At 46.5% G+C, this 12,256-nt stretch overlaps 1 protein-coding gene across 3 annotated transcripts in view; it reads right to left on the bottom strand.

The window, feature by feature from the left end:
• The window catches only part of SGCD (sarcoglycan delta), a 302,620-nt gene extending 290,634 nt beyond the window's left edge, over positions 1–11,986 (bottom strand). For all 3 annotated transcript variants that reach the window (XM_072348262.1, XM_072348266.1, XM_072348264.1), the window contains exon 1: positions 11,849–11,986. The gene's annotated coding sequence lies outside the window, so the exon portion shown is untranslated. The remainder of the gene's footprint in view (positions 1–11,848) is intronic.
• Between the last annotated feature and the right edge of the window lie 270 nt (positions 11,987–12,256).

The following is a 12,256-nucleotide window of genomic DNA, read 5'->3' as shown; positions in this document are numbered from 1 at the left end:
GAGACAAGTCTCTCCCACAAATGCAGACAAAGCAAACTTCAAGAGAACATGCTATGTTTAAAACCACTTCTGGGTTCTTTGCCATCAGTGCTGAGTGCAGTGCTGTTGTGTTTCTGTCCTTAGCACACTTATCCTTTGAAATAATGCTTTTATTATTGTACAATTAAAGTACAGCACCAAATCCTCACTTTCCCCATTAAAAAAGCCTCTTAAAACACAGTGGTTCTTTGAGGAAAAAGAGGAAGAGTGGCTAAACCTGCACATAACTCTCACTGGACTTTATCTGGCACAGAATATTGTCAGAAAGCAGAAAATACAGGCTAGTCTCACATTATCTACAATAAGATAGACAGTCTTTCATTTTAACAAGGTACCACTGCCAATATCAGCCCTTCTGTGTAAAAAACTGATGCAATGATTCTGTTATTTATACGAGAGCAATGAAACCAAGCAAGATTGGATGCAATCGAATTGCACCTTCCAGCAAGTGGCACACATAGGTATTCATGCAACACTTTGGTGAAGCTGGAGGAGCAGCTTCCAACCCATACCAAGGCATTAAGCAGTGTCCTGCCCCAGCCCAGCCAACAGGCAGGCAACACAGCACATGTTGAGTCAAACAACCCTTCAAGCCCTAAATGGGATCACAAACTCCACAAACAGGACAGCAGGTCAATTCTCTTTCCTCTTAGCTTCTGCTCTACTGTTGACTTCCTGAACAAGAGGTGAATTATTTGCTGTCTTTTCTCAGGAGCACTGCTCTAACTGATCTCATTCAACAATATATTACTCTTCAGTCCTTATTTCCATCTGCATGTAGTACTTCTACCCCTCAGCATGAAGGGCTAATTAATCTAATGGTCATCTGTATGGGAGATCATGAAATATAGCGTAAGGACAAGCAATTAGCACTGGAATTAAACAGAACAGACAAGTATTGGCTGGCCAAAGGCATAAAGAGCCTGCTGACAATTGCAGGTTCATCTCCATCTTGACCTCATTTGAGCTTGTCAACCACAATGGGTACTTGTTAATTTTTTTCCCCATTTAGCTGTCTCTGGAAATTCATTTAAATCAAACCTGTGATTCTCTCTAATGTTCTGTTCTGCCAACACAAGGAGGCTCAGGCAACTTCCTAAGAGATGCATGCAGAAAAGAGGCATCCAAGGTTGGAAAGGCAGCCTATGGAGTGACCAAACATTTGCAGAAAACTCTGGTTTGGCTTTCAGGTTTTGGAAGGCACAACGAGCAAATCCACCAGGCTGTCTGAGCTGCATCAACAGGAGCAAGGACAGAACAGAGACATCACTCACAGTACTGCAGGGACAGCATGAAGACAGGGTTGTGGGCAGTATGCATTCAGAAACTCCAGCCCTGTCATCCACAGCAGCCTCTGAGATCGTGTGGAATCACTCTCACATTCAGGGCTCTGCCTTCTTGGCACCAAATAACTGAAACTGCAGAAATATTTATTTCAGCAACCATTGCAGCAAGATGTTCATGACTTTGAGATCACAGCTGCTCTAAGACAAAAGCCGCTTCCTTCCAATTCAGACAGTGCAGATCCCAGAAATAATAATAATAAAAACAATCAAATCAAGTTGAATTACAATCTAATTTAATGGGAAAGTTGTTCACTGATTGGCTGTTTCAATTTTAGCTTCGAACTACTGTGATATCACATGAGCATCTTACAAAGCTGCTCACTCAAAAACAGGTGACCTACATCTCATCACGAAGATGACAGCATGGATGTTCCCAACAAGTATCCCTCCTGCACTCAGGGTCACTGATGTGAAGCAGAGAGAAAAGGTCTTGATCAGTCACACAGTAGAGACCAAGCTGATATGCACCCAGTGTGACTCCAAACAAGACTCACCCCACCTATGTGTGTGTAAGGTGACAGTGTTGGTTAGTGAATGATTCCCGCTGCTGCAGCAGGGAGGTTTAATAGCTCTGTTAACCCCAGCACATAACATCACAAGGAACACACACCCACATAAGGAACTGTGACTTCAGCAGAGACCAACGGTGCAAAACAAGTAAAATAAATAAATGGAAAAGATTTGGGAATCTCAACAGGTCCCTTCCGAGGTGGGTATTTATGAGGACCAAGCTTTCTCCCACTGCTTTTCATTACAGACTTCATATATATATTTCAGATTCTCCCACTGAGAACACAGATAAGCTTCTAACATAAAATTCTCCATAAAACAGAGTTACAATACAAGAGCAGTGACAAATGCTGGCATCAGGAGCCTGCAGTACTGCTGTTTTGTTGGAGCTTTGTAGAGAAATGAACAAAGATGTAGAGAGTGAAGTCAAATTCTCTTCTCCCAAATTGAAGGTTCCAGAAACAAAACTTACAAAACCTGAAGCGCTCATTAAAGTCACTGTATAGACAGATTATGTCTCGCTACTTCTACACACTGACTTAAAGCTGTAATACAACAAGTTCCGTCAATGTAAATTCAAGTGTTTGTTTTCATTCCCCTCATAATAAATGCATTAAAGCTTATTGCCATTCATGAAAAATAGTTTTATCTTGCACACTGAAGGGCTCAACATTTCCATGGCAGTGCCATGCAGTGTTAATACTTAACCACATGTCAACGCATTGCTCCCGTACACGTATGTAAAGGCAAACCACGGAGAAAGAATCCAGGGAATGAAGGGATAGAAAGAAAGGACATCTTAAGAGCCAACAACCGGTAAAAAGTTAAAAAAAGGGAATACCAATAAAAAACACTTGTCATGGTGATGAGAGGTATTCATGAATCTCAGTATCTTCGCCATTGCATGAGTTCACATATCCATTACAAGTCTGAGAAGTGTCCAACTGTACTGACAAAAGAAAACAATGAGCAGTGGGCAGAACTGTAACCGATGCAAAAGGAGCAGGAGAGTCTCCAGGCACTTTGATTGGAGAGCGAAGTGACAGAGTAAATTAAATGTTAATAAATGCAAAATATTGCACTGAAAAATGGGTATGGCTGTCCATGTAGACTGACAGGCTGTGAATTAGCTGCTTTAGCTCAGAAGAGAGATGTAGTCACTGCAGACAGTTCTCTCTGGAAACATCAATTCAGCAGTAACCAAAAAAAGAAAACTTCAGAACTCTTCAGGCAAGACAGAGACTGAAATGCACAGCATCATTATGGAACAGAATGAACTCCTGATCTACCTGTTTTTAAAACACCCACACAATCATAGAATCCCACCTGTAAAAGAAACATACAAAGACATGCAGTTTTCTTGGAAGGCATTACGATAAGCCATAATGTGCTTAACTGATAAATTGAAATACCTGGGCTGAGGTGTGTAAGAATCTCCACCCTGGAATCACAGGTATTGGTTAACCAGTCAACCAATTGGCTCACAACAAGCCATAAAATTCTACCTTTGGTCTTACTAGAAAAAGGGAAATATACAAGGCTTCAAGTAATGGAGTAGATAAAATTTAAGATACTTCTTAAGGTACAGGAAAAAAAACACTCTGAAGTTCCCCTATACCAACTCCCATCCCATAAGGACAGGTGCATTACACAAGTTCAGATAGACACCGTATCCTCCGTTTCTACATGAAATGCTCCACCTTCCATTTTTCTTCCTCTGCAGGCTGCTAGAAAGGAAGGGCAGCTTTTACACATGAAGATTATATACAAACAAGTCCTAAACATAGCACTGAGCAGACATGTATGCAAAATACCACATATTACACATGGGCTGGGTTAGAGCACTGAGCCCATGAGACGACTGGTGCTGCTGTAACACCAGAGGACTATGCTGGGTGAGAAACCAAGTTCAGGAAGATCAGAAGCTACAAACAGGGGTTCAAGCAGATCAGAAGCTTCCCATAAGTAGAGGAAAAAAGCAAGTACCAAAAAAAAAATGCTTCTGGCCCTGCAAGGACACTCTTGTACAGCATGAGAAGCATATGGAGAACAAGAGATTTTGTATCATTAATTATAAAATATCCTTTTCGCACTTTAAAGCCAATGCTTGTATCCTCAAGTTGAGCAAGGGCTGAAGACAGCGCTTCTCACTGAGGCAGCTGCACTTACAGCACCCCAGCACATCCATCTCCTGCACCTCAGTGCAGCAGCAACACTGCCACCACAGCTTTCCACTCTGTGTTCATGACTAATCACCAGCTGCTGAAGGTGTGAGGTTTGGGGAGAACATCTCCAGCCTATTTCAGCTGATGAATCTCACTGATTGCTCTTAATGCTTTCTCTTAATGCATATAGTAGAATGACTAACGTTCTGACTCCCTGCACCTTCTGATGCTGAGAACACTCCTCCTACATACAAACTGTGACCCCACTAAGCCACACAGGATACGCTGTAGTTGTTTACATAGCTCCTATGCTGCATCATTTTTCCAGAAGATTTAACTGAACAAATGCACTTCTGCAACAACCAATTAAAAGGGACACTGATGAGGTTTTTAGAACCACTCCGAGCATAGTCTGCACTTCATCTTTAAACCAGTTCCATCCAAGTCAGACAGCTTTGCTGTTCAAGCCAAAACAGACTACTAGCAATATCCTATATTTGAAATCCTCCATCTCCTTTTGCTTTCTCATAGGCCATTAGAGTGCAGGTGCTTTTTGCCTAAACCAGTAAAATATGCTCTAAGTGTGATATTAAAGCATGTGACAGCATTACACATCAGCCTGCGCAGAGCCCACGCTATGGGGCTAAGAAGGAGACCCAGACTTGGGCAGAGGAACAAGAGCTGCTCAGCAGCCAAAGAGCTCAGTCGCTGGAGTCAGGCACAAAGGAGGAGAACAAACAGAAAAAGAAACAGAAGAAAAAGCAGCAGATTTGTTTTCCAGACAACTCAGCCAATACATCAAACCTTATATTCATGCCTTTCCAAAAATCATTATCCGTTGATAATTAATTACAGCATGGCTGACTCCACTCCCAGTAATTTCACTGACACCAGGGTCAGTAAGTTCAGCCCCATCCCTATTCGCCCACTCAGCCCTACTACCTGCTGCCAATAGCTCCCTCAGACCTAACATCTCCTTTCAAGTATCTATTTCCAGCAGAGCATAAAACAATCAAACTATTGTCAGAGCACTGCTGTTTTGCCATCACATCCCCCACCCTAATATGAGGGGTTTGATACATGATGCAAGGCAAGCCTCTAGTCGCACCAAGCACAATGGGTTGCCCAGTAAAACAGTAAAATAATCTCATAATCTCAAACATTTTATTCTGTTTTCTTTTTAAAACACAAAATACTATGGCAAGCTCTGTATACAAAACCACAGAAATAATTCAGCCATGCAGGACCATCCTGTAAGCAGAAAACTAAGCTTCGTGTTATGATTCTTCAGCCTTACCGAAGCAATGAAATAGCAGTCAGGTTAGACAAGGCATTCTTGCTCTAAAGGCCATTTTGTATTCATGTTTTTAAGCAGTAACATACACTAAAAAACCTGAAAGTTGGAATAACGGTAAACTGGATGATATAGAAGAGTTAAAGTTCAGGGTTAAGGTTTTACTTGAGCGTGACAGCAAAAGCAGCAAATTGTATCCTTGTTCAGAAAGAAAGCGTAAGGTAGAAAATCCATTTACATCCTGTCTATGTCCATAAAGTAAGTCACAAGAGGAGCATAGCTGTGCATGCTGACACTCCAAAAAGAGTGCACGCTTCCTGCACCACAGACTTTATAATTAAAAAAAAAAAAGCAATGCACAAGTTATTTTCTAAATCACGGAAGCCTTTCCTACCCCACACCAGGGCTGCATGCTTTGCACACGCACAGCTGTCAGGATGGATCAAGCTTCAGTCAGCGACGTGGCTCTTCTGATCTTAAACTTAACACAAGGTAAGAGAACAAAATCTGGGGGCTGTGGCAACACACACTTTGAGAGACTTCAGAAAGTTACTGGAGCAAGACAAACTGCACAAGATTCTTCTATGAGAAGTCAGGCTAGCAGCAGTCCAAGAGCTCAAACGAGCTCTCATTTAATTAGCTCTTTGCCATGTACAGGAGAGGTTGTACGAAGTGCCCAGTGCTGCATTCTCATTTGCACTTTGCTGCGATCCATACAGCAGCAATTCAGCCCCGAGTGAGGCAGAGCTCATTACCCAGCAGAGATGAGCTCTCCTGGCAGCGAGCCGCTCCTCCTGCACACAGCATCAGTCCCACTGCCTACCCCAGCAGGGCACAGTGGTACCCACAGGCAGTGCAGGTGCTCTGCATGCTAGGGTGGGCCTGGGAGACCCAGGCCAGAAGCAAGGATACAGACTGCTGTCTGACACCGCGACAGAGTGAGTTTTATTCATCAGGAACAGGAATGCAGATGATGGGATGTTCTGCTCCAGCTTCAGCACCTCCCAGGAACTCTTGCTTTACTGGGCTGGGTGCATGCTCTGCCACTGCTGGAGCTCCTTCCAGGATGCCTTAAAAGAGGGTTAATACCCTGACCACGATCCTCTGCAGATTCTCAATTCATGCTCTAGAAAGTCTCTTTCATTTATTAAGAAAACCTCCACTGCAACACTGCACAGACGAGCCCTCTGCTCAAGGAGGGAAACACGCTGGAGCCCCAGGATACTGGAGCAGCCTCACACAACCAGAGCAAGCATCCTGATCTGCTGCAAACTTCAGCAACAGGGAACCTCATTGGCAATACCAACATAAAGCATCCGATGCAGAGCAAGTCACTGTGCAGTGACCAGTGGGCATGGACTGAGCCAGGGCCTCAAAGCATCACTTTGCTCAACCCAACCACAGGAACTTCCCGATGCTTCTTTCCCCTTCATGCTTATCAGCTTGCTTTTATCCGGCAGTGTTTTAACAACAGTTTTCTTATCGTATTAAACTGACATCTCTGATTTAAAAAACAAAAAGCCTAATTCTCCCATATTTCCACAGATTACGCTACAGGGGAGCAGATCTGTACCGAACCATGCTGTCTGTGCAGATTTCACTCCTTGACACAGGACTGTTCTCACCCTCAAAGAACACCACCACCAAAAAAATACATCACACAAAACACACACAGCTCCATGGCAATCTTCTGCTCATGCCAGGAGTGCTGTATCCTGGATTTGGTCATAATGCAAGCTTTTCATTGCTGTTGTTTTCTTAATCACAGCCACCTACCTTTTCATTCGTAACAGTCCATTAACCTACAGACTGATGCAGCTACTTCTGATCAAGAGGTGAAAGTCGCAGCTTAGCTCAGAGCTTTAAAAATAAGAACAAAGAAAGCTAAATATATATATATATAAATCAGCACAGAGGGCAGTTTGGGGACTCCCCTTCCTGCCAGCAGTCAGAGCAGTGACTGCCTGCTGGCATCGAGGTGTCTCGCGCAGTACGGTCTGTTCTCCCTCTGCTGAGCAATCCAAGCACTACAGAGAATAAGGAAGAGCCGTCGGTGAGTAGTGTCAGCATTGCGAATGAACCAACTTTAACTCTCAGGCTAACCACTGAACAAGGACGAATGCCCACAAAGAGCTGCTTGGGGCCAGCGTGCCTGCAGAGATGTGCACTGCAGCTGGACTCATGGCTGAGCATGGGGCTGTGGAGCAGAGCACACCCCGCTGAGCAACAACACCGCCAACACAAGCCTGCAGTGCAAGGACCTGCTCAGGAGTTCCACTGTGTCAGAACTGGTCCATTGGCTGTAAGTGAGGCAAAGCTCCAGCAGCACACAGCACCTCCCTGGATGTGGCCCCAGCTCTGCTCTTCTGCATTCATGGATGCTCTCCAAAGCCCAGACCATTAGGACTAAGCAGAGCATTAATGGGAAGTCTGCACCCAAAGGTGAATGCTTCAGTGCTTTCATTCCCTTGAGGGAGTTCACATGGTCCTGTTGTGTGCACACTGCATGCAGGAAAGCAGGGCAGCCCCAAAGCCAAAAGCCTTTCCAAAATGCCACCACATCAGGATCAGAACAGTGCAGGTAGCAGCACAACACAGGGGACGGAAAGCCAGAGCTCAGAAATATACTAGAAAGCAGCCCAGCTTGCCCACATACAATGCACTAGATTGAGCGAGCTCCCTGTGCATCACCAGCTTCTTGAAAACATCACCAAACTCAAAAGCAAAAATACTTAAAACTTAATATTCACTGATAAACAGAGCACAATGCTGAGATGCGACATGTTTTCACCCCCACGAGCAACCACATAACCTCCCTTTCCAAGAAGAGGAGCAGACAGATGATGACCCAGCACGCTTCCTGTACTGAAAAACAAGAGTCTCTGTTTTTCAAAGGCTACAAAAACAAAGATTGTTAAGCTGTACTCAAATTTAACAGAAAAGCAGCTAAAAACGGCAGAAATCAACTTGGGGAGGTTGGAGTGGATCATCTCAGAACCAGCACAGTACAAAGTGCATGCAGGTATACCAGGATTGAGAACAACAGATGGAGGCAAGGAGTAAGAAGGTGCCAAGTTCACAGGGAAAGGCACAGAAACATAAAGCAGTGCTTATGTTGGCCCCAGTCAGCAGAGCAAGAAGAGTTCAACTCTGCAATATTTAGACCCAAATTGAGAAGAAACACTGGCATTCACACAGCATCCACCTTAGAACTTTCCGAGGGTGGGAGACTGCGGCAAGGGAGGGCAGGGAAGGCCTACAAGTTAGCAAAGGTATTGAAATAGGAAATTGTGAAGCTATTTGCTGCGCTTAGTAACCTGTTGTCCAGAAAAGTTAGTGGCATGTTTCTAAACTACTTCGGCTGCATTCAGCAAAATTTCCTTGTTAAAATCAGTGAGAAACAAGCTGTGAGCTGCACGGAGCATCAGAAAGCTGCAGATGAAAGATGGAAAGTTCCTCCTGTGCATTCTCTCCTTGCAGTTACTTTGTAAATCCAACTTTGCCATTAAGCAGCACCTACCTTGTCAAAACCCCTGGGAAAGCACCAAGCAGCTGTTAATTCATTTCTGACATTCACTTGGGAAATATTTCTGGGATGAGGAGCTGTGTGCCGGCATGAGTTCTGCCTCTTTTAGGATGCCAGTGGTCAGCAGCACAAAGGCAGGGAACCAAGGCTGGACAGCCACATGGACTGCCAAAGACAAATGGGCTCTGATGGTGAGAAGAGCTTTTAGGCTGACACCTTCATCCTCAAGCACCCCTAAGGGACCCGACATAAACAAATAACAAAGCCTCAGGTTCTCAGAGATGAAATAAAAGCTGGAGTAGACAAGAGAGAAGGTTGTTTGTTTCCCCCCCACACCCTGTGGTGTTAGAGGGCTGCCCCGGGGGTCTTAATGCAAGTGAATCTTTCTTATTGTTCTCTAGTATTCCCAAAATAATGTCAGTGAGATGCTGGCACTTTTGCAATATAGAGTGACCATTTCCCAGCAAGCTCAAGTTGGTCTTTATAAAAAAAACTGAAGAAATGCATTATGACTTCAAAGAAAAATAGCAAGCAAAGAAACAGAAGCAGCAGGATAACACTAGGTGGGATGGTTGGCTCTCAGGACAACTTTGTACTACTTTTCTTTTTAAGCATGAAGTGAATCAAGAGCAGCATAACCAGGGCTGCTGGTGCAGAAACATACCTGCAGCTATCCTGGACCATAAGAACATCAAAGAATTCCAAAGTGCTCGTACCATCAGACACCATTTAAAGCCATTTCCAGATCCAGAGTCTCCTCTCATGAGGGAAACACCTTCCTGTCCTTCTGCTTCACCACAGAGCCTACAAAGCTCTCCATGCATTCAAGCAGCTCCTAATGCACCACCCAATAACCTATCACCCAGAGGATCCATGCATGCACACTGTGTCCACACGTCACATTAAATAAGGAGCAGCAGATCACATTACATAATGCCTTTACATAATTACAAACACCTGAACAGCCGGCCCTGCCTGAAGGTCTGAGTGCTGGCTTGCCCTCAGCCAAAGGAAAGGTAGGCAAGGAGCCTTCCAAAGCTATGCATCAACATCCAGTCCTGCCTTCAGCGGTGAATGGGGCAACCTATTCCTCCAATATCCTGCTCATAGCGCTCGCCTTGAAACACAAAAGAACCGCTACTTCTTGAGTTCCAAAAGCTGCAAGCAACATCAGCCTTTCTAAGTCACCTGCAAAGAGGCAAAAATAAAGGACAGCACCGGCACACAAGCCACAATTCCTCAAACAAAACACTAAAAGCCTCCAGGAGGCACCATAAGGAGCAAGCCGATGTCTTCATGGCACTCCAATTTCAATGACTTCAAGGGGGGAAGACAGAGGTAATTCCTCAGCAGCAACCAGCATATTGCAACAGCTGTACCTCTGTTAATCACAGAGCTCAGGAGCAAAGTTCATGCACTGTATTACTGACAGGCGAAGATCTCTAAAGAGCTTTTACTCTCAGTCATCTCGCTGGGGCCGTTTCCAAATCATGACTCCTATTTTTCATTTATCAGGATCACTTTGCCTCAAACTGGCATTCCGAATAAAATTCTTCCTCAGAAAGAGCAGTAGTCTGTAATACCAGCCTGGATCCTCAACCGATACACATCGCCATGAGAAGCCAATGGAATTAGGTTAATTTATACCAAACGAAACACAACCATGACTTCTCCTCTTTGAAATGATACTGCAAGTGGGGAAACTGTGCTCATTTACAGCAGATGTACTCACAGGGCACAGGAGTTCATCCCCACACACAGGGAATGTCACAGAGCACACGGATCCATTAACAGGAGGGCTCAGAGCAGCAAACTGATGCACGAACGTCACCACGACCTATTCTGCTCAGCACACAATTGAGAGCTGTTCATTTCTCTTTTCAATGAGCCACTACGCGAGTGTTGATTTAATGGCTCATTTATCAACCCCTCTGAATATTAAGCAATTCATTTTGCCTTAATTTGGACGATTCAATTTCACCCATCCTTTCTCCCCTGGAAAAATGTGAACTGCTCTCTAGGGAGAAGCTGTTGGAAAAGTTGACTTAACAGGCAGTACTTGGGAACCCATGGGAGCATGGAAGGTTACATGGAATACTCTGGTAAACCTTTTGTGTCTGACTTTCTTTTTCCCTTTGCATTTTATGCTATACCTGAAATTCACATGTGTTAAAGCAAAGACAACCCAACGAGCATTCCTAACACTGCAGACTGAGATGCATCTTCCGCAGTATCTGCTACCAGACGAGAAGCCCACCAGAAAATTAAGCACACCGTCAATACAACCAACAGCCTTCCTCAGCGTTGCAATTCTTGAGCGACCGAGTTTCTCTCTTGAAAAATCCAGTTACTTTCCTTGAAACTTTTTTTGTTGGAAAATACATCCATTATTAATAACAATACCGCGGGAAACACCCACGCACAGCAGCAGCATCTCCTGCTCAGAAGTTTGCATCTCGGAGCGCTCCGGCAGCGCAGCGCACACCGACCGGCACAGCTGCCCGGAGCTGAGGATCGACCTCCCGCAGACAGCGCACCTGTTGGGCAGCCCGGCTGAGTCCCGGGGCTTCCCGAGGCGCGGCTCCGTTTTCACCCCAGGCTGCTCAATCCCTCTCCGGGCTATTAGCACCGGGCTCGGCGGCTCCATCCTTGCGGCCCCGCAGCCCCGGCGGGGCACTGCCACAAGTCTCCTCGGGAACCCCCCTGTACGCACACCGCAGAGCTCAGCGCCGGAGCCAGGAGGCATTTCCCGATGCGAAGAGCCACTCTGCTCCCCGGGAAGTGGAATCAAGAGCCGCCTCACGGAGAGACGCGCGGGGCAGCGCTACCCCGGCACGGCGGTAGACCCGAAGGTTCGCCGCGAAGGGCAGCCGGGGCCGGAGCCCGAAACTCCACCAAGTGCGAGCCTGCCTGGCCGCGGATAGGGCAGGGCACAGCCCGGCCGTTCCCCTCCGGGCGCTGCACTCACCTGGGCACCGGGCGGCCGAAGGGGCGGGGGTGGGGGGACCGGCTCGGCCCCTCAGGACATCACCGCCGCCGGGGCCGCCGCCGGGGGCGGGAGCGCGGGGGCCGGCGGCGGAGCGGCTCCTCCGGCAGCGGGGGCGCGGCGCTGCCTCACGCCGCGGCGCTGAGCCGCGCCGCCTCCGACACGCGGCCGCGGCGCCCCGGCCCCGGTTGGGGGGGCAGCGGCGTCGGAGGCGGGCCCGGTTCCCGTGGCCTCCCCTCCCTCCCGCCTCGCCCCACCCGCTCCGCTCCGCCGCGCCCGCCCCCTCGGGAGCGCTCCTGATTTTTCTTCCTCTCCTTTCTCCCTTTTATTCCTTCCTTTCTTTTCTCCCTTTTTTCGCCTCCTTCGCCCCACTTTTATCTCTCTCTCCCT

The sequence above is a fragment of the Excalfactoria chinensis genome, chromosome 13 (assembly GCF_039878825.1).
Source record: "Excalfactoria chinensis isolate bCotChi1 chromosome 13, bCotChi1.hap2, whole genome shotgun sequence".
NCBI classification, from domain to species: Eukaryota; Metazoa; Chordata; class Aves; order Galliformes; family Phasianidae; genus Excalfactoria; species Excalfactoria chinensis.
The sequence above is the reverse complement of the archived record's forward strand: the minus strand, read 5'-3'. Positions and strand labels throughout refer to the sequence as shown.